The 17,835-nt window shown below is 48.2% G+C and overlaps 1 protein-coding gene and 1 non-coding gene across 11 annotated transcripts in view; one reads left to right on the top strand and one right to left on the bottom strand.

Moving 5' to 3' along the window:
- The window catches only part of CUX1 (cut like homeobox 1), a 349,990-nt gene that overhangs the window by 108,765 nt on the left and 223,390 nt on the right, over positions 1–17,835 (top strand). The window lies entirely within an intron of this gene.
- TRNAS-GGA (transfer RNA serine (anticodon GGA)) lies at positions 6,785–6,856 on the bottom strand. The gene has a single exon. It is a non-coding gene; the product is annotated as a tRNA-Ser (tRNA).

The following is a 17,835-nucleotide window of genomic DNA, read 5'->3' as shown; positions in this document are numbered from 1 at the left end:
CCTAAGCCATCCTATAGCAGAGGTTGGCAAACTTGGACTGCAAAGAGCCAGATGGTAAAATAATACAGGCTTTGTGGGCAATCCAGTCTCTTTGCAACTACTCAGCTCTGATGTAAAGTCGCCGTAAGTAATACATGAATGAAGGTCCAGTAATATTTTATGTAGAAAAGTAAAACAGGCCATGGGCCAGATTGGGTGTGCTAAGCCTTGCTCTTACAGGTCCTCAGTGTGGTCCCAGACTCGCAACATCGCATCACCTGGGCCCACTCCAGACCTGATGAACTGGGGACTCGGGGGGTGGCCCTACAGTCTGTGTCTTAATCAGCCCTACCCACCAGCTAAGGTATGAGACCTTCCCTCCAGTCCAGAAGCACAGAACACACTTAAGGAACACCCCAGGAACAAAGCCAACATTAGCAGGGAAGGAAGGCCCTTCGAGAGCTGGTCTCTGGCTGTATCCCTCCCTCGCTAGCAGAGTCTGTGCTTCAGGCGGACTACCTGTAGGTTCTGGAACACAGCATCCTTTCCCCAACCCATGCAAGTGCACAGAAACCCTTCTGTCTGGAACAGCTCTTCTCTCTGGCTACCCCCAGCCTCGTCCCTAACTTCCGGTCACTCTTGACTCAGCTCAGGTGTTCCCTGTCTTAGAAGCATGTTTGGAGCCTCCCAGCCCCACAGCTACCCCGCCTGTGGGGTTTTCCTCCCGGATGCTTCCGTGCCTGCCGGTGCATCCCCAAGTAGGGCGCTTCTTGCGCATTCAGAATGCAGTTTATGGCCTGGATGGGGACTCAGATAGGGCCATTTTAGTCATCTCTGTATTCCCAGCACACAACACCCCAAAATATTTATTGGGCGACTCAGTGAATGAGCAAAGGAACCCTATGCTTAGGGCGTGACTAATGGAGGTGCCTGGCCCCCAGGTGTGAGGACTGGGAAGTCAAGTCCCCACCAAGACTTCCTGGCTCGGCGGGGTTCTGGAGGCGCTCAGGGTGGGAGGCTCCGGGTCATTTCCTCTTCTCCCCGCCTCTGACTCACTGATTGATTGATGTTTGGAAATTGTGACTCATCATGTTAGAGAAGAAAAAGGAAATTTTACTCTCCTCTCCCTCCCTCCCTTTCAAATAAGCAATAAATAAAAGCAGCTGACATTCTACTTGGTGCAAGAAGAAGCATTCAAATGCATTTCTGGTTTTCATAATTGGTAGCTTCTTGTAGAAAGGTGCTTATTAGAAGAAAAAAACCTTTTCTTGTGTATCTGTTTTCAGCCTTCTTGTCTGTAAAACTCATAAAGTGAGCTGGTGTGGGAATTGGCCTGCCCACCCCCTGCCCCCTTTTAAAGATATTTGTGCCAGTTCACATTTTGCCAGTGGAGAGCTAAGCTACTTCTCTTTTAGTGAGAAATGTGAGGTATACCCTGTCCGCCTTCAGAGTTTCAAAATGAATTCACCGGGGTGGTGAGTAATGATGTCTTAAGCTGGTTTATTAAACATGAAAGAATAAGATGTTCTAGGTTGACATCATGCACCAAATATAGATAACGCCCGGATCAGCTGGACTTGAGGCCCGGTGCTCAGGCCAGTTCCAGAACACAGTTGAACCCAATGATGCCTGTTTTGTCTCGTGACACCGATGACTGAAGTGGACACGTGGCCTTGACTTTTAAGCGTCTCCTCCCGGGAAATCCAAAAAAGAGAGAGAGGGGTGTTAGTTTACTTATCACTGTAATGTTAGGATTAGAGCTTGCTGACCTTTTATTGTATTAGTCTTCAGCACATCCTAAATATGTTAGACTCTTGGTTCTGGAAAACTTACCAGTGAAGTCAACATCTTTTCAAAACGTGACTTTGAGTATGGGCTCAACAAATGTCGGTTGTAATTATTTTATCACCACCATCCTTCTTATCTGCCAGGCAGAATTCTCACGTCTAGGTGGGTACCTTGCTGGATCATCTAATTTCATGTGCAAAACAGCCTTGCGAGACAGAGGCCATGCCCTTCCCATAGAGAGAGGAGGCTGAGACTTGGAAGGACAGGGACTTCTGGAGTCACTTGCTTTCAGCCCCACAGCATCCACAGGTGACGCCCGGGTGCACACCTGGTGTGCTGCTCGCTGTCTCTGCAGGGCAGAGCCCCGCTCCACAGCGCTCTGGTTTACCTGGTGCCCATGCCTGGAGTCTCATCAAGTGAGAAATGGATCACAAATGAGTATTTTAACTGAGGAGCTGTTTCAGTGCAGGATCTGGAAAGGGAGAAGCTGACGTGGGGTCCACGCTGTCCCTTCTCCCTGGAGGTTCCCCAGCTCCTGCTGTGCTGGGCTGGGAAGGGGTAGAGGGGGAGGAGCCACGCACTTGTCAGTGGCGAGGCAGCAACCTTCTCTTACTGCATTTTGACAGTGCCTCATGGGACAGGCGTGGCATCCTGCCTGTTTCATGGGCAAGGAAACCCAGGCACTCACTCCACCCTCCCCAGCCGCCTGCTCTGGCCCAGGTCTGGCCCTTCCTGGGCCAGCTCAGAAGCCCCAGGCTGCAGCCACATGCTGGCCCCGTCATCACCAGGTCTCCAGGCCTGGGTCTCAGAGCTGGACTGGCCTGGGAAAAGGCCAAGGAGCTGGGGTCCCACCAAGGGCAGTCACCAGAGGGGGCAGCAGAGGGTGGGGGCCTAGACTCGGACCCGGGATTTTGAGCTGCCCACAAGGGGTGCCGACTGTGACAGAGCTGAGAGTCACAGCCTGCTCTCCACCCTGAAGCAGCCGGGCTTGCCAAGGCTCGTTTCTAAAGTCGGGAAGGAAAGCGAGGGTATCTCCCCACACCTCACAGGAGGGATGCGGTGCACACAGCTGCGTCCCACAGGAGCATCACAGGCCCCACCACACTGCGCCAGGCTTAGGTCATTTCCATTTCTGTGCTGGGAATGGCCTTTTGCAGATACCAGTTATATTTATCACCAGTCAGCTTATCAGCTTACGACGCCAGATACGCAAAACCATAAACTGACTCATGAAAGAATAGATAGTTCATGACTTGATGGTAAAGTAGATCAGCTTTAAAAAATCAAAGGGATCGTGCAATCCAGTTTTTACCTCAGAAAACTTTGTGAAATGTTCTAACAGGAATGTTAGTTCTGACCTTTCTGAGAACAGTGACCTTAAATACACTCTATTGACCCACTAATCCCTGTTTCTTCCCTCTCCCCCAGGTGAAAAAATTAGAAATGTGGTCAAAGCTTTATGAGCACGAATACTCACTGTAGAGTTATATATAATACTAAAACATAGGTGCAGCCTAATGTCCAATCTAGGGGAATCGTTAATTTATGTTAAATTCATTCCTTGAAATGTTTATGTGACTGATTTTCTTTCCCAAGAATATCTTAATAACATGGAAAATGATCATGATATGAAAGAGGGTAAGGTACTATATTATCACAGTTTTATGGAAAAAAATATACAAAAATGATAGACAACATGAATACATACATATATAGCATAATGTACATAAATATCTATTATGTATACAGAAGGCCTAGGGTACCTCAGTACATAGAAAAAAGACTAGAAGATAATTCAGAGTCTTAGCAGGGATTATTTCTGAATGGTGTGAGATTGTTTTTATTTTCTTTGTCATGCCTTTCTAAGTTCTCCAAATTTTCTGTAGTGAGAATTGTTTTGAAAATAATAACTAAGAAAATGTTTGACATTTTGCAAAAGAGAAGAGTCTCTTTTGAAAGGCTATGGTATTTAGTGATCAATTCACCAAGCATCTGTAAGTTGGAAACAGGTTAAGACCGGAATCTCAGCCCACCACTTGCTTGCTGAGGTCCCCAGGCAAGTAAGTTGGCCTCTAAATCTCAGTGTCCCCATCTGTAAAATGGGAGCACGCTAGCACCCACCTCTTAAAAGCTGTTGGGGTGATGAAGTGAGACAAGGTACCTGAGCCCCTGGCAGGAACACATGTCTGGACCATCTGCTGTTACCGTTCATACTAATGTCGTTGTGCTTGAAGCCCCATCCGTGTACCAGACTCAGTGTGAAGTGTGATGAGTGTGAACGCAGGTAAAAATAGTCCCGCTCACGCAAGCGTGGGACCTGGTGGTGGGAGGGGGCGCACGAGGCAGAGAAACGCATCGCTGGAGTCCGGGAAGGCCGGCCTGCCAACTTGGGAAAGTGGAAATGGGGGTGTCATGGGAACCCAGCTGGAACCAAGGGGTAAAGGTTGCCTCTGCCAGCCAGCTCAGGGCAGACCAAGGCCACAGCCAGAGTCCAGAGCATTGAGCGGTGGGAGAGGTGACCAACAGGGAGCTGGAGGTGACACTGAGGCTCTAACTGGGGCATCTGCCCTAGAGAGGTTCTTTTTATATCTGACGAAGGTGATACCTTTATTTTAAGGAAAACCAGACTCTCTTCCAAAGTGTTCACTGCACCTGAGAGTGTGTGTGTGTGTGTAACAGGAGAGGGAGTGTGGCTGTGATCAGGAGCATTTGCCCAGCATCACCAATTTCTGAGTCGCCTCCTTTCTGTGGCCCCCCTTTCTTTAACTCACTCCCCGCCTCAGCTCTATCTTCTTTTCCTTTCACCCCACCCCACAGAAGGAGAATCTTACTCTCTTCTCTGGAGCACCTGGCTTTTCCAGCCTCTTATTACGAGGCCGAGCAAAGAGCGCTCCCGCCCTGGGACGGGCACAAAGGAGCCCGAATGCCCAGCTCCCCCCTCCGGGCGCCCCTTAGAGCAGGGAGCAGAAACCATGGAAGCCCACGTAAGATCTCTAATTATTTCTGTTGAAGCTGATTATATTGAGGGTGGAGTGCCTTGCCTTTAATTTCATTGTGCGTGTGTGTGTATGTGTGTTTTTTTTTCCCCCGCTCACAAGAAGTATATTCTTTTCTTTCCTGTTTGTTCCTGCTTGATTCGGGGAGGCTGCTGTTTTCATTGCCTAATTAATGGGGAGACGTCCTGTGGAGGATTTCTTTGTGGACGGATTCTCTGAACATGGCACAACCTGTGGCCCCTTTAAAACATAGTTACATCCTTGTCTCTTTATAGGGCAATAACTAGATTAATTTTGCAATACTTTTCGAATGCCATTGTTCTTTTTAAGAGAATAGGTTTGTCATTTTAATAAGACTTGAATGCCATCGAGACGCCTTGAATTGGCACAGTCGCTTTGTAACAGCGCGGTCCCTTGAAACGAACTTAAGGGAGCGTTTTACGACTGCCTGGTCAGCTCGAAGCTTCTTCCGCCCTGGACCGCAGTCTCTAACTGTGTTTACCCGAATGTTCTTTTCAGTTGCATTGGTCACCGTCTTTTTAACTTAGAGCGAGGTTCATTGTGTTTTTCTTGCCCCACTCCAGGTTTTACTAATGAGATTCATTTTGTAAAGGAGAATTGGAAATTAATTGGATGATTAATTGTGAGATTCTTACTCTTATCAAGGAAAGCTCTAGAAGTCCTGGCTTCAGATAAAACTCGTAATGAGCCCTTAATATTCCTTTTTTTTTTTAATTTGTTATTTTTAAGAGCCTGATCATGTAAAGAGAATTCAGTGAGATGGAAAAAAATTTTTTTTCCTGTGCATTTGCCATAACTTTAATTCCATTGTAAGTCCATGCGTTGTTGGTAACAGAATATAGCGTATGGAGTCAGAAGACCCGTCCTTCCCTCACGATGCCCCTGGCTGACCAGTCACTGTGCCCCGTGACAGAAGATGAGCTCAGCTAAGGTCTTCCCGTGTCATGGGGCCTGAGCTCTGGGGCTGCCTGGATGGAGGGGTGAGGGAGGAGGGGGCTTCTGGCTGGGGCTGTTGTGGGTGGTGCCACCAGTGAGAATCCAAGAGGGATTAGTTGGGGAGGGGTGATGAAGAATGAGATTAAAACTTAGAAAGCATGAAATACTAGCGGGATAGTGTGTGCGTGCTCAGTCTCTCAGTCATGTCCGACTGTTTGCAACCCCATGGACTAGTAGCCCACCAGGCTCCTCTGTCCATGGAATTTCCCAGACAAGAATACTGGAATGAGTTGTCATTTCCTTCTCCAATGGTTCTTCCCCGCCAGGGGTCGAACCTGAGTCTCTTGCCACTCCTGCATTGGCAGGGGGATTCTTTACCACTGAGCCACCTGGGAAGCCCAGTGGGATAGTAGGTAGAGATCTGCAGAAATGGGCTTCTCAGATAGGTCAGTGGGTAAAGAATCTGCCTGAAGTGCAGGAGACGTGGGCTTGATCCCTGGGTCGGGAAGATCCTGGAGAAGGAAATGGCAACCCACTCAAGCATTTTTTCCTGGGAAATCCCAGGGACAGAGGACCTGTCGGGCTACAGTCCATAGGGTCACAGAGAGTTGGACACAGCTGAAGCAACTGAGCACACACACTGCAGAGATAGAGGTGTTTCCGGGATGCCTCCAAGCGGGGGTGCCCAGCAGACAGCCTGGCCCTCAGGAGAATGGTGTTGATATGGCAGTCACCGACCTGGAGTCAGGTCCCATCTCTGTGCCCCTGCTGCCTCTGGAAGTGTGATCATGGGAAAACCATTTAACCTCTAATCTTTGGTTTTCTTTTTCTGTCATGTAGACAGAAAAAGAATCCTTTTTGAGGTTGCTGTGAGGCTTGAATGAGCTAAATGCATGCAAAAAGTGCTTTATAAACTCTAAAGAAAAAGAAAGTGAAAGTGAAGTCGCTCAGTCATGTCCAACTCTTTGCGACCCCATGGACTGTAGCCTACTAGGCTCCTCCCTCCATGGGATTCTCCAGGCAAGAGTACCAGAGTGGGTTGCCATTTCCTTCTCCATGGGATCTTCCCAACCCAGGGATCGAACCCGGGTCTCCCGCATTCCAGGCAGACGCTTTAACCTCTGAGCCACCAGGGAAGCCCTTATAAACTCTAAGCTAGGTATAAATATCAGTTATGATTGTTATTGGAGAAGGAAATGGCAACCCACTCCGCTATTCCTGCCTAAGAAATCCTATGGACAGAGGAGTCTGGTGGACTACGGTCCATGGGGTTGCAAAGAGTCGGACTCGACTGAGCTACTAACACACACATGATTGTTGTTATCATTTTTACATTAGAATGGAATCTACACAAACCATTTGGGAAGCGTCGCCCCTACCCCCACATGGGGCCTTGCAGCGCATATGTGATTGCCTGTTTGTTCAGTTGTTTGCTCATTCAGTCACAATATTGATCAGTATTATATTAGAACTAAAGCAGTATATTTTGAAAAGCAACCAGGAGTAGCCACTCTCTAAAGTGTTATACAAGCATTAAAAATTTGTTTGCAGAGAGCGTGTAGTGTCTGGGCAGGCTTCAACAAAGCAGGCAGCTTAGGAAGTATAGAGAGTGTATTATTACAATTATAAAAGAAATGCACAGAAAAAAATACTGGAAGCAACTATGCCAAAATAGTAAGTGGGTACCTCAGGGCGTGGGACTTGGAGTAATTTTTCTTCTTTATTATACTTTTCCTTGCTTTAAGCATACATTGCCATGGCCTTCCATTACTCTGTAATCAGAAAGATAAATTCATGAACAATAACAGCAGCACCTCACCACCCCCTCTCCAGTACAGGTAGGAATTAGATGTCTGACGAACTGAAAGGACAAATGTATTGATTTCATCTTTTTAATATTTTCCTGGTTCATCTTGCCTTCAACAGTCTTCCTCATCTGGCAAAGAAAACGGAACTCTGACTGCACAGAAACCAAACCAAACTATCGCTGAGCAGAGTCTCGAATTGCTCAGCCCTGTTGGGACCTCCTGCTTAAATTTTTTTTATGATAAAATTTGATCTTGACTTCTGCTAAAGCTATTGTGTATAAATCTTGCATTTCTACTTAGTGAATGGATTTGGCAGCCTGTAGAGGCCAGAGATAACGAATTGTTATGTATCTTCCATTTGGCCCGTGTGAGCCATGAAATCGGGTTTGCAGGCGTGTGTAAGTGGATGCATTTGTGTGTGCCCTGGCACGCGTAAGAAGATGGGAGAAGCGTGCTGAGTGTTCTTTTCTGGGAGAAATGGGTTTCTCCACCCCTTTCCTCATTCTTGACCCCTCCCTTTCATTATAAGGATTAGTCATCAATTTCATATTTCTTATTCGGCCTGAGGCGCTTACTGTTTAAGTGTAGCTGTGATTGCTGCCTCTTTCTTGCCCTTGGGGTCTCCCTCTTCACCCCTGCTAGGGCTCTTGCCCCTGCTTGGCTGTCGCCCTCTATATCTTGTGGTTTCTCCCAGCGCCTGCTGTGCTATCACCTGCCACCCTCTCTAAAACCACCCTGTTCTCTCAAAGGAAAATTCCCCCAATTCTAGTTCCAGAAAGTATGCTGTCCATCTGTACTTGGCTAGCCAGTCCTCCTTTTAACTGGAATTTTGCTGCTAATTGGGTTGGGGGAAGAATCACATTGGTCAACTGCTCATCCACCCTCAAAGTGGGGAGTCTGGCCCTGCCACTTACTATTTGACCTTTGGCAAGCACTTAACCCCTCTGTGTCTTGGCCATCTCAGCTATGAATAATGCCCCCTCGTCAGGTTGTTACGAGAATTAGCTGAGTTAATACAAATAAAGTCCTCAGCGCAGTAGCTGGTGCCTGGTACGTGCCCAGTGCTTATTGGTATTATTACTTCTGTCGTTGTCATTGCTGGTGCTGGCTTAGGGCACAGATGGCTCGAAACACACCTGGCCTCTAAGAAGTCAAAGGAGAGACTGTCAGCTTTGTTCCATCCGGTTCCCGTTCTCTTTTGCCATCATCCTCTTTTGATCACAAACACACCGCCTGCGTCCAGAAGCCATGGCTCCCAGGACACACAGCGCAGCACAGCTACAAGCGATTGTGGTGACTTTGCCCAGACTTGGGGTCCAGCACTCAGACCCCAGGGCTTTCGGGCCGTCTCCAGGCAGTGGACTGGCGCTGTCAGAGCCACAGCGGCCCACCCGCCCACCCTGTCTGACTGCAGGCCTCCCATGGAGGACAGTTTTATTTGGATCAGAGCATAAAAGCAATCTCTTTCCTATAGCCTCGTAATAAAACAGAAGGCTCGAGGAACAGGAGGGGAGGGAGCCTTTCCCTTCCCAACACGTGTGTGTGTGTTGAGTTTAATGGTGATGGCATGTGGATATATGTGTGCATGTGTGTGAGTGGTTTAGTGGTGTTTGGGTGTGTGTGTAAAGTTTGATGGTGATGTAGGATGTGTGTGTGCATGTGTGGTTTAATGGCATTTAAGCATACGTGTGGGTGTGTATAGGGGTTAATGGTAATGGGGTGTGTGTGGTTTAATGGTATTTGGGATATGGGTGTGTGTAGGGTTTAATGATGATGGTGTATGTCGTTTGATGGTGGTGTGGTATGAGGTTGAGTGGTATTTAGGTATACGTGTGTGTGTGTGTTAACTTTAACGGTGATGTTGTGTTGTGGTTTAATGATGTGTGGGTGTGTGTTAGATCTGACAGTGATGATGGGGTTTCAGCTGAGCCCTCCCCACCTTTGCCACCACCACACCTTCTGTTCTGTATCCAGCCCACCTCAGAGAGCACCTGAGGGCACTGAACCCATCTGCAGCCAAAGAGAATCTCCGTTCCCATGCTTTGCCTCTTCAGGCCCTGGGAGAGAGCGGGTCTGTGTGTGAGGAATCATATCTTCCTCACACAGCAGCGCGCGGTTAGGGCTACTCTCCCGACTCAGCTTTGTGGATCCCACCTGAAGAGCCTCGCCATCAGCCACTCCCCCCACATGAGCCTGCAACAATGGACTTGGGTTCAAGTTCATGGGAACGGACATCCGTGCTGTGTCCACAGTGACTACGCAGTGGGCCCCGATGAGCCATCAGTTACAAGTGGACTCCACAGAGAATTCAGCTTTAATGCATCACAAATATGACGTATCTAAAACAGATCTGTTGGGACATAATAAAAATTAGATATTTGATCATGTGGGATGCCGTCTTCAAGTTTTGAAGCCTTAGTAGTCTCAGATCCCCAGGAGGAGAAGAACTCTGTGTTCTTTGTGCAGTAAAGATGCAGAGTAATTCTTCCGGTTTTTAATGTGCTCGGGCTTCCCTAGTAGCTTAGATGGTAAAGCATTTGCCTGCAATACAGGAGACCCGGGTTTGATCCCTGGGTAGAGAAGGTCCCCTGGAGAGGGAAATGGTAACCCACTCCAGTATTCTTGCCTGGAGAATTCCAAGGACAGAGGGGCCTGGTGGACTACAGTCCATGTGGTTGTAAAGAGTCAGACACAACTGAGCAACTAAAACACACTGTTAATGTGCTCACACAATTGGGATTGGCCTTTTCAAAAGCGCCCTTCTCAGGCCGTGAGTGGCCCTGTCCGTGACCTTCACTGTGAGAGTCCAGAGAAGAAGGATATGTAGCACCGGGTTTTCTTGGGACGTTCTGGGTGTCGAAGAGGGTGCTTGGTCCTGTCCAGTGTGGGATGAAGGGCCAGCTCCCTTCATCCCTGGGTTTGCACTCAGCTCCAGCCCTTCCACTGAACGGTTGCCTCCCATGTCCTCAGCTGAAAAACTGGGGTGGGGTGGGGGCGGCAGGACGTTGTCGTGCACTTTTAATGAGTCCATGCAGGTAGATGTTTAGAACAGAGGGTGGCCTGGAGTGAGGGCACATAGACACCTGTTATGGTGTGGCAGAGGCTTGACGTGAGTCCTGCAGCGGCAGGATGCACCACTTGCCACTGAGATTTAGGAAGAAGCCAGGAGCCCAGGAGGCGCCTCTGGGTGCATCTCTTGTGTACACCAGCACGCTGGGTCCCAAATTGGTCCCCGCTCTTGCACCCACGGTGCTGGGCATGGGGCTGACCTGAGAACAGACATGTGGTTTTTAAGAAATAATGGGTTGGCCAACCCAGTTTAATATGGTATGTCTGTGAAAGGTAATGAGGGGCAGAATGGTTTTGAAACCCCCAAAATGATAGGTTAATTTCAACCAGAGGATTTGAGAAGATGATACTTGCGCTGCACCCTGCAGGGTGAGCTGCCCCAGTAGGCGTTGCTCCAGTCAGGGGCCATCATCCAGAGATGCTGACCAGGAAGCATGTCCTCGTCCACCCCACCCCAGTTGATCTTGAGCCAGCAGGTCCCTGGGGCATAGACTGGGGCGTCCAGACTCAGGCAGGAGCCTCGCCGGTCACGCAGTGACCCAGTGCCATTGTCAGCGGGCTGTCCCTTCCCTCACCTCCTCCAGGTCTGCTGTCCCACCTCTCAGGCAGGTCTTTGATGGAGATCCCCCTGGGCCAGCAGGCTTTGTAGGGGCTGAGGACCTTGGTGGCTGGGGGCCTAGGCTAAACCATTAGGAGCAAGAGAGGCTCCCACTGGTGCCCACACCACCCTGGCTAGGACCGGAGCCCCTCTCACCTCCCACTTGCTGGCCCCACCTCCTGAGCCCAGCGTGGTCAACTCCATCCCCACTGAGCCCTGGAGGCCACGCTCAGTTCACCGCAGCTGGATTCATGGAGATTTCTCAGTCACCCATTCTTAGATCATGGGTGGCTAGTCTCACTCTTATTTTTTCCAGTTTTATTCTCAGAGGGTGAAAGCATACCTTCTTTGGTTTGGAGCTATCTTGACCTTGCTCCCTGTTTATCATTGGCTACTAGCATTTAAAGTAGGGAACATTCCAGAGGAAGGGAAATATAGTCTGCAGAGAATGGTGAGTTGTCCTCTATTGCTGGATTCCTGGGCATGGGGAAGACATAGGGTAATGGGTGTTATATGTTAGAAAAGCTCTTTATTGCTTTTGGAGGAAGAGAGGGAGGAGGAGGAGAGAGAAGGCAGTCGGGTGGGGGATGTCCCTGCGCAAGGCTGTCCAGGAAGGGAAGGCTTTCTGTGGGATGACTGTGCAGATGACTGGGGCCCGCCCTGCCCCTCCCCCACTGGGTGCCAGGGCCCCCACCCAGGTAGCACTTGCCCTCAGGCAGAGTTTGCATCCTTGGAAGGAACCAGAGAGGGAGAAGTAATGCGAGGGGAGGACCCCCGGGCCTGGGTTTATAAATGCCTTTCCCCTTAGAGCTGGCCTCACAGTCGTCAAGGTGACTGTCCTGAGTCTGTGAGTGTCTGATCTTTGCTCAGACATGCTTTTTTTCATGTCCTATTTGCCCTGAGCATCCCTGGTGACCAGAGACTGTGCTAGGTGATCAGAACCTGGTTTCTCTCTCATGCACGGCCGTGAGGTGGTCCAATCTGTGCCCCAGAAAGGCCACTCTGTGACAGCTGGCGATGAGCAGTGAGGGGCTTGCCAGACGTCACACAGCTGGTCACTGGCAGGGCCTGCCTGGCCGGCACCCCAGTCCTGCCTGTCCTCTGGGGCCCCCCGGTGCTGCCACGTGCCCCAGCTCTGATATTCCAAAGCCTCTTCTGAAACACAGTTGAGAAGGGAGGGCACAGGGTCCATGGTGGCTGCTCCTGTGTCTCCCAGGGCTCGTTAGCCATTGCTCATGGGCCGTTTCCTGAGCAGCTACTCCATGCTGGCCTCGTGCCAAGATGTCCCCACCACGCGAGAGGGACTTGACAGGTCCATCCCAGCATCCACACCCAGTCCCAACTTGGGTCCCAGCTGCCTTTGTAAGGGCCTATTTGAAATCTTTTTCCATTTAACACATTTGAGACTTAGCTAAGTGTCTTTTTCAAACACTAATAAAGCCTTAACAGCTTCTGAAACACCGCACTAGACCTGAGAGTAGCTGACAATTTGGATTCTGTCTCCAGGGGGAAAGATTCGACACCGCAGGTTTTAGGAGCTTTTAAAAGCTTCTTGTTTGTGTAATGTTCATTGAACACAAATTCTTTTGCAAATAATGGTCTGCAACTGCTTTAAAGAAATAAACTCCACTTGCTTGGCTGGGGCATGTATCTGTCAATGGTATAACCACAAGCACACATTCTATTAGCTGAATTGTTTAATTAAACCACATCCCTGAAATGATCCGCGCCATATGAAGGGACAAAACAGGTACCGCACGTTCTGAAAGATATGTAAAGGGTCCCCAGAAACAAATAACCAGAATCCATCCTAGACAAGTCATTTCCTCTCTCTGGACCTGTTTCCTCATCTGTAAAATGAGGTAGCAGGCTTGGGACACCCACAAAATCCTTGGGGTAATGCAGCGTGAAGAGTCTCTGTTACTCGAAATATTTGTAATGCCTTAGTGTTTTATCCATCTCCCCCTCTCTGTCTTCCCTTGAAAATTAAACGGTTGGAGATTACTATATCCAATGCAGGTCAAAATATGAGAATTGGGGGACCAAGACTCTGGTCCGTGTGGTTCTCCTGGCTTGGCCTTTGGTTTCAAAGTGGCTCAGAACCCTGAGCACGTGAGCGGAGGGGTCTTGAGAATCCTTCAGCATTTTCCAAGATGTCCCTGCTGCCCACATGGGAGGCAAAGCCGTGGAGAAGAGATCCAGGGGCTGTCCCAGCTCCGCAGCCCATCAGCTCTGCGGCCTTGGGTCTCCCTGTGTGTCCTTCCCCCGCCCCCTTCCTCGGGGGAGGCCAGGCCCCCTCATGGACCGGTGCTGAGAGCTCCCGGAGCTGGAGCCTGGGCTGTGAGAGGCAGCACCCAGCAGCTGACGGCTCTCGTCGCCCTTAGGTCAGACTGCTGGACCCAGTTTGAATAAATAGGCCCCCAGGTTTCCCTGAGCCTTAAACAAAGCTTGAGATTAGGTTAGGAAGGCCCCTCTCTGTTACAAACAGAAAAGTGACCGAATCATATTTTTGTAAATTTCACTCCCCCTCACCTTTTTTTTGGTAATAAAACTTGAATCCTCACTATAAAGCAAACTCTGATGTCAAGTTAGTCCTAAATTTTCAGCTCTTCCAACATGCAGGTTTATAGAATCCTATGCTTTTCGGTGGTTGAAAGGAACTTAAGATGTACCAGTTATTTCAAAGTTGTGAAGCAGAGACTAAAATAGTTTGAAGCTGAATTTTTAAGCCTCTTTTGGCCGGATCAAAGAAACCCAAACTTCTAAAAATACCAAATTAGCTTTTTAAGCACAGTTTCTATCTTTAGTTGAAAAATGTGTGCAGTGTGGGCTCCTGGAACCTCCTTAAATGTACCCATTGATATCAGCATTTACCTTGAAAAATGAGGTCTTTGGCCTGCGCTAATAATTAAGTCACTTTCTCAGCCCTTGACTTTCCCCCTCAGTGTCAGGATTCCACCACGTAGACAGAGCCTCCTCCCTTCCCTTTCTGACTTCAGCCCCCTATCTTCTTGCAGTTTGTTGTGGTCCAAGTTATATTCTTGCAAACCACGATGAATAGAGGTGAGATTGAACTTTTGAGTTCCCATGTCAGAAATTAAAGTGGATATTCCTACTCAGGGCATAATCTGAAATGTTTGTGTTTGGTTGCAAATGTGTTATATGATGCTCTCTGTAGCAGATTGGCCTTTCTAATTGCTGAGCTTGTTAAAATTTAATTTGGTTTTCACTTTCTTAGCAAATGTTGACTGACAGTCACAGAAAATGGCCCAGAATCCTGGTGAGTGATGGGAGGCTGGGTGGCCTGGGGTAGGAAACTTGGGGCAGACCATTTGAAGTAGTTAGATTTGACTTTCAGTGCTTCCACGATGGCCAGAGCTCCAGGCCATACCCAGCTGGCCATGGGGAGCACAGGAGAGGCAACTCTTCCTGCTGTGGTCCTTGAGGGAAGCCCCATCTCAGAAACCGGCTTCACGTGGGCAGGCTAGACCTCAGCCAGGCAGGGGACAAGGGAAGCAGTGGACTACACACCCAGGGTGGTAGAGCCCAAGTTCCATGAGTAGGCCACAGTCCCCCAGGCCCCTCGGGGTGTCGAGGTGCCCAGGACTGTCTAGGGACTTTGGGTGGGATCTCTGCCAGTTTTGTTGAGAGGAGACAAGGGAACAGTACCAGGGAAAGGAGGAGAAATGACTTTTTTTTCTTTTTTTTTTAAATTTATTTATTTTAATAGGAGGCTAATTACTTTACAATATTGTAGTGGTTTTTGCCATGAAGTGACTTTTCTTAAACCCCAACTTGGTGCCAGACACCAGGCTGAACATGTTCACACACATCAGATAATTTTATCCTCACAGGATCCGTGAAAAGATACTTTCCCATTTTGCATCTAAGGTAACTGAGGCTCAGAGAGTTTCCTGACCTGCCCGGGGTGGTGTAGCCAGTAAGTGGAAGTGTTAGTCGCTTAGTCGTGTCTAATGCTTTGTGACTCCCTGGACTGTGGCCCACCAGGTTCCTCTGTCCATGGGATTTCCCAGGCAAGAATACTGGAGTGGGTTGCTATTGCTTTCTCCAGGGGATCTTTTCAACCAAGGGATTGAACCCGAGGCTCTCTCAACTCCTCCCCCATCAAGCCAACACCAGACTGCAGCCTGTGGATGGGAGAGTTGGGAATGGAGGGAGTAAGTTCTTTTTGCTTTGGCCACTCAAATTAGGATTGATATACCCACTGAAGGGCTTCCCAGGTGGTGCTAGTGGTAAAGAACCCTTCTGCCAGTGCCGGAGACATAAGAGAAGTGGGTTCGATCCTTGAGTCAGGAAGATCCCCTGGAGGAGGGCATGGCCACCCACTCCAGTATTCTTGCCTGGAGAATCCCATGGACAGAGAAGCCTGGCAGGCTACAGTCCATAGGATTGCAAAGAGTTGGACACGACTGATACAACTTAGCATGCACATGTACCTACAGAAAGATGTGCACTTCGTTAAGTATACACTCAAATCAAGTTTCCCAAACTGAACTCATCCATGTACTGACACACAGATCAAGAGAATTACCAGCATCTTCAGAAACCCCTCTTGAGGTCCCCAGCACTGGAAAAAGCTTTAAAGAAAGAAGGAAAGGAAAGCAACACTTGATAGTTAGCTTTTATGGGACAGGCTGTGTGCACCCTCTCTACCATGCCCCAGATCCTCTTTAGAGAGGTCAGGAAGTGGACCCAGAAGAGGACAAGTGGCTTGACCAAAGCCTAGCCACAGCGCCTGGTCCCCTCAAATCCACACATAGTACACTTTGATCTCCACCCTGCCCCTGCCTTTCATTCTCTCTCTGTCTTTTACACATTGTTAGGAAGTGGGATAGCATATTAATATTTCCAAAACTTCTTATGAAATTGGAAGTGTTGTGCAGTGATGAAGATAGAAACTAGGAAACAAGAGCTTTTAATCCCAGCTTACAGGAAATTCTAACTAGTAGGAAATCTAATTCAGGCCGTCCTGGGAAACGTCACACACTCAGAGATGAAAGTCAGCTAAATTGGGATCTAATTCTATAATCTAAATATAGATGTAGATATATTACAGGTTGGCCTTTTCCGCTTGGGAGAGGATCATTCACTCTAAAAAGTACCTTTTGTGTCAGAGCGTGGCTGGCCAGGGCGACAGCACAAAAAGGCAAGGAGGGACTTTGACGTTTTCATTCCTTAGTCTTCATTGTCTTAAATTTCATAAGAAGAATGTATTGGTACATTACACGTGTAGTACATGAATTTAACAGGCCAAAGGGAAGACTTTACAGAGCGTCTTCCAAGTGGACAGGAGTTTTGCGTGTAGCGTTTGCCTTTTCTACCACGGTGACCGTGGACCGTGAAGGTGCCAGCTACCGTCATCCATCCCGGGGACACAGAGGCCCTGTGTCAGAGGTTGACTAGCTCATTGGCCTTTGTGTGGCAAGGGTTCTTTTATTTTAAATACGTTTGATTACAGAATAAACATGCCTGTAAAAGTTCAACCATTGAAGACGTGCAAGACGTAAAATGTAAAATTCCACCAGCCCCCTCCCCCCGCCCCCATCAAATTGGGCTTCTCTGGTAGCTCAGCTGGTAAAGAATCCACCAGCAATGCGGGATACTTGGGTTCAATCCCTGGGTTTTGAAGATCCCCTGGGGAAGGGAAAGGCTACCCACTTCAGTATTCTGGCCTGAAGAATTCCACGGGCTATATAGTCCATGGGGTCGCAGAGTCGGACTTTGATTTTCCCATCAAATTTCAGCGGTAACCACTGTTAACTTACATAGTATGTAATTTTTTATTTATTTGTTTTTCTTTTTTCTTGGTTGCACCACTTGCAAGATCTAAGATACCCAACTAGGGATTGACCCCAGGTCATCAGCAGTGAAAGCGCAGAGTCCTAACTGCTGGGCCAGTAATTTGTAATTGTTTTGATTCTTGTTTTTCCCTATTACAACCTAAGGGTGGGCATATGCTCTCTGTCTTATTAACTGACGTATCTCAAGCATGGAGAATGGTATTCTTCTTGAAGTAGGTGGCTCGTCAATGTCTGTGGGGTGTGTGGACACTTCGGCAGATGTCTGCACGAGTCCCTGACCATTCATGCAAGAGTTATTGCAGAACAGATTCTTAGGCGTGGTGTTGCCGGGCCAAAGGGTATGTGCGTGTTTTCCTTTCCTGGTTCTGCCAATTTAGCATCCCAAATGGCAGCTCACTTGTCACTCAGTCTTCCTTGGGGGACAGAAAGGACAGAGGGACTGTCCTTTTCCTCACCAACACTGAGTAAGTTAGTTACTGAATCTTCCACTGGTTTTTTAAAAAAGTGTATATTCCTTTAAATTCAGACTTCCTCAATCAACAGTGAAATTCAACGTCTTTTAGTATATTTATTAGCCAATAGTGTCTCTTGTGTAAATTGTCGACGTCCTTTGCTAGTTTTTTTTACTGGGTTGCTTGCCTCATCTTCTTGGTTCTGCTGGGTTTTTTGTGCATGTAGTAATAATTCTTTCTCTCTTATGTGTTGCAGATATTTCCCCCAAATCTGTCATCTGTCTTGCAAATATAAACATGTCTTTCTACATCCATTATCTTATAGTATTAAGGTTTTCATTTGGCTTTTTTCCCTCTGACAGCAGT

This window comes from Bubalus kerabau, chromosome 23, assembly GCF_029407905.1.
Source record: "Bubalus kerabau isolate K-KA32 ecotype Philippines breed swamp buffalo chromosome 23, PCC_UOA_SB_1v2, whole genome shotgun sequence".
Taxonomy (NCBI): Eukaryota; Metazoa; Chordata; class Mammalia; order Artiodactyla; family Bovidae; genus Bubalus; species Bubalus kerabau.
This window is presented reverse-complemented; position numbering and strand designations above follow the sequence as displayed.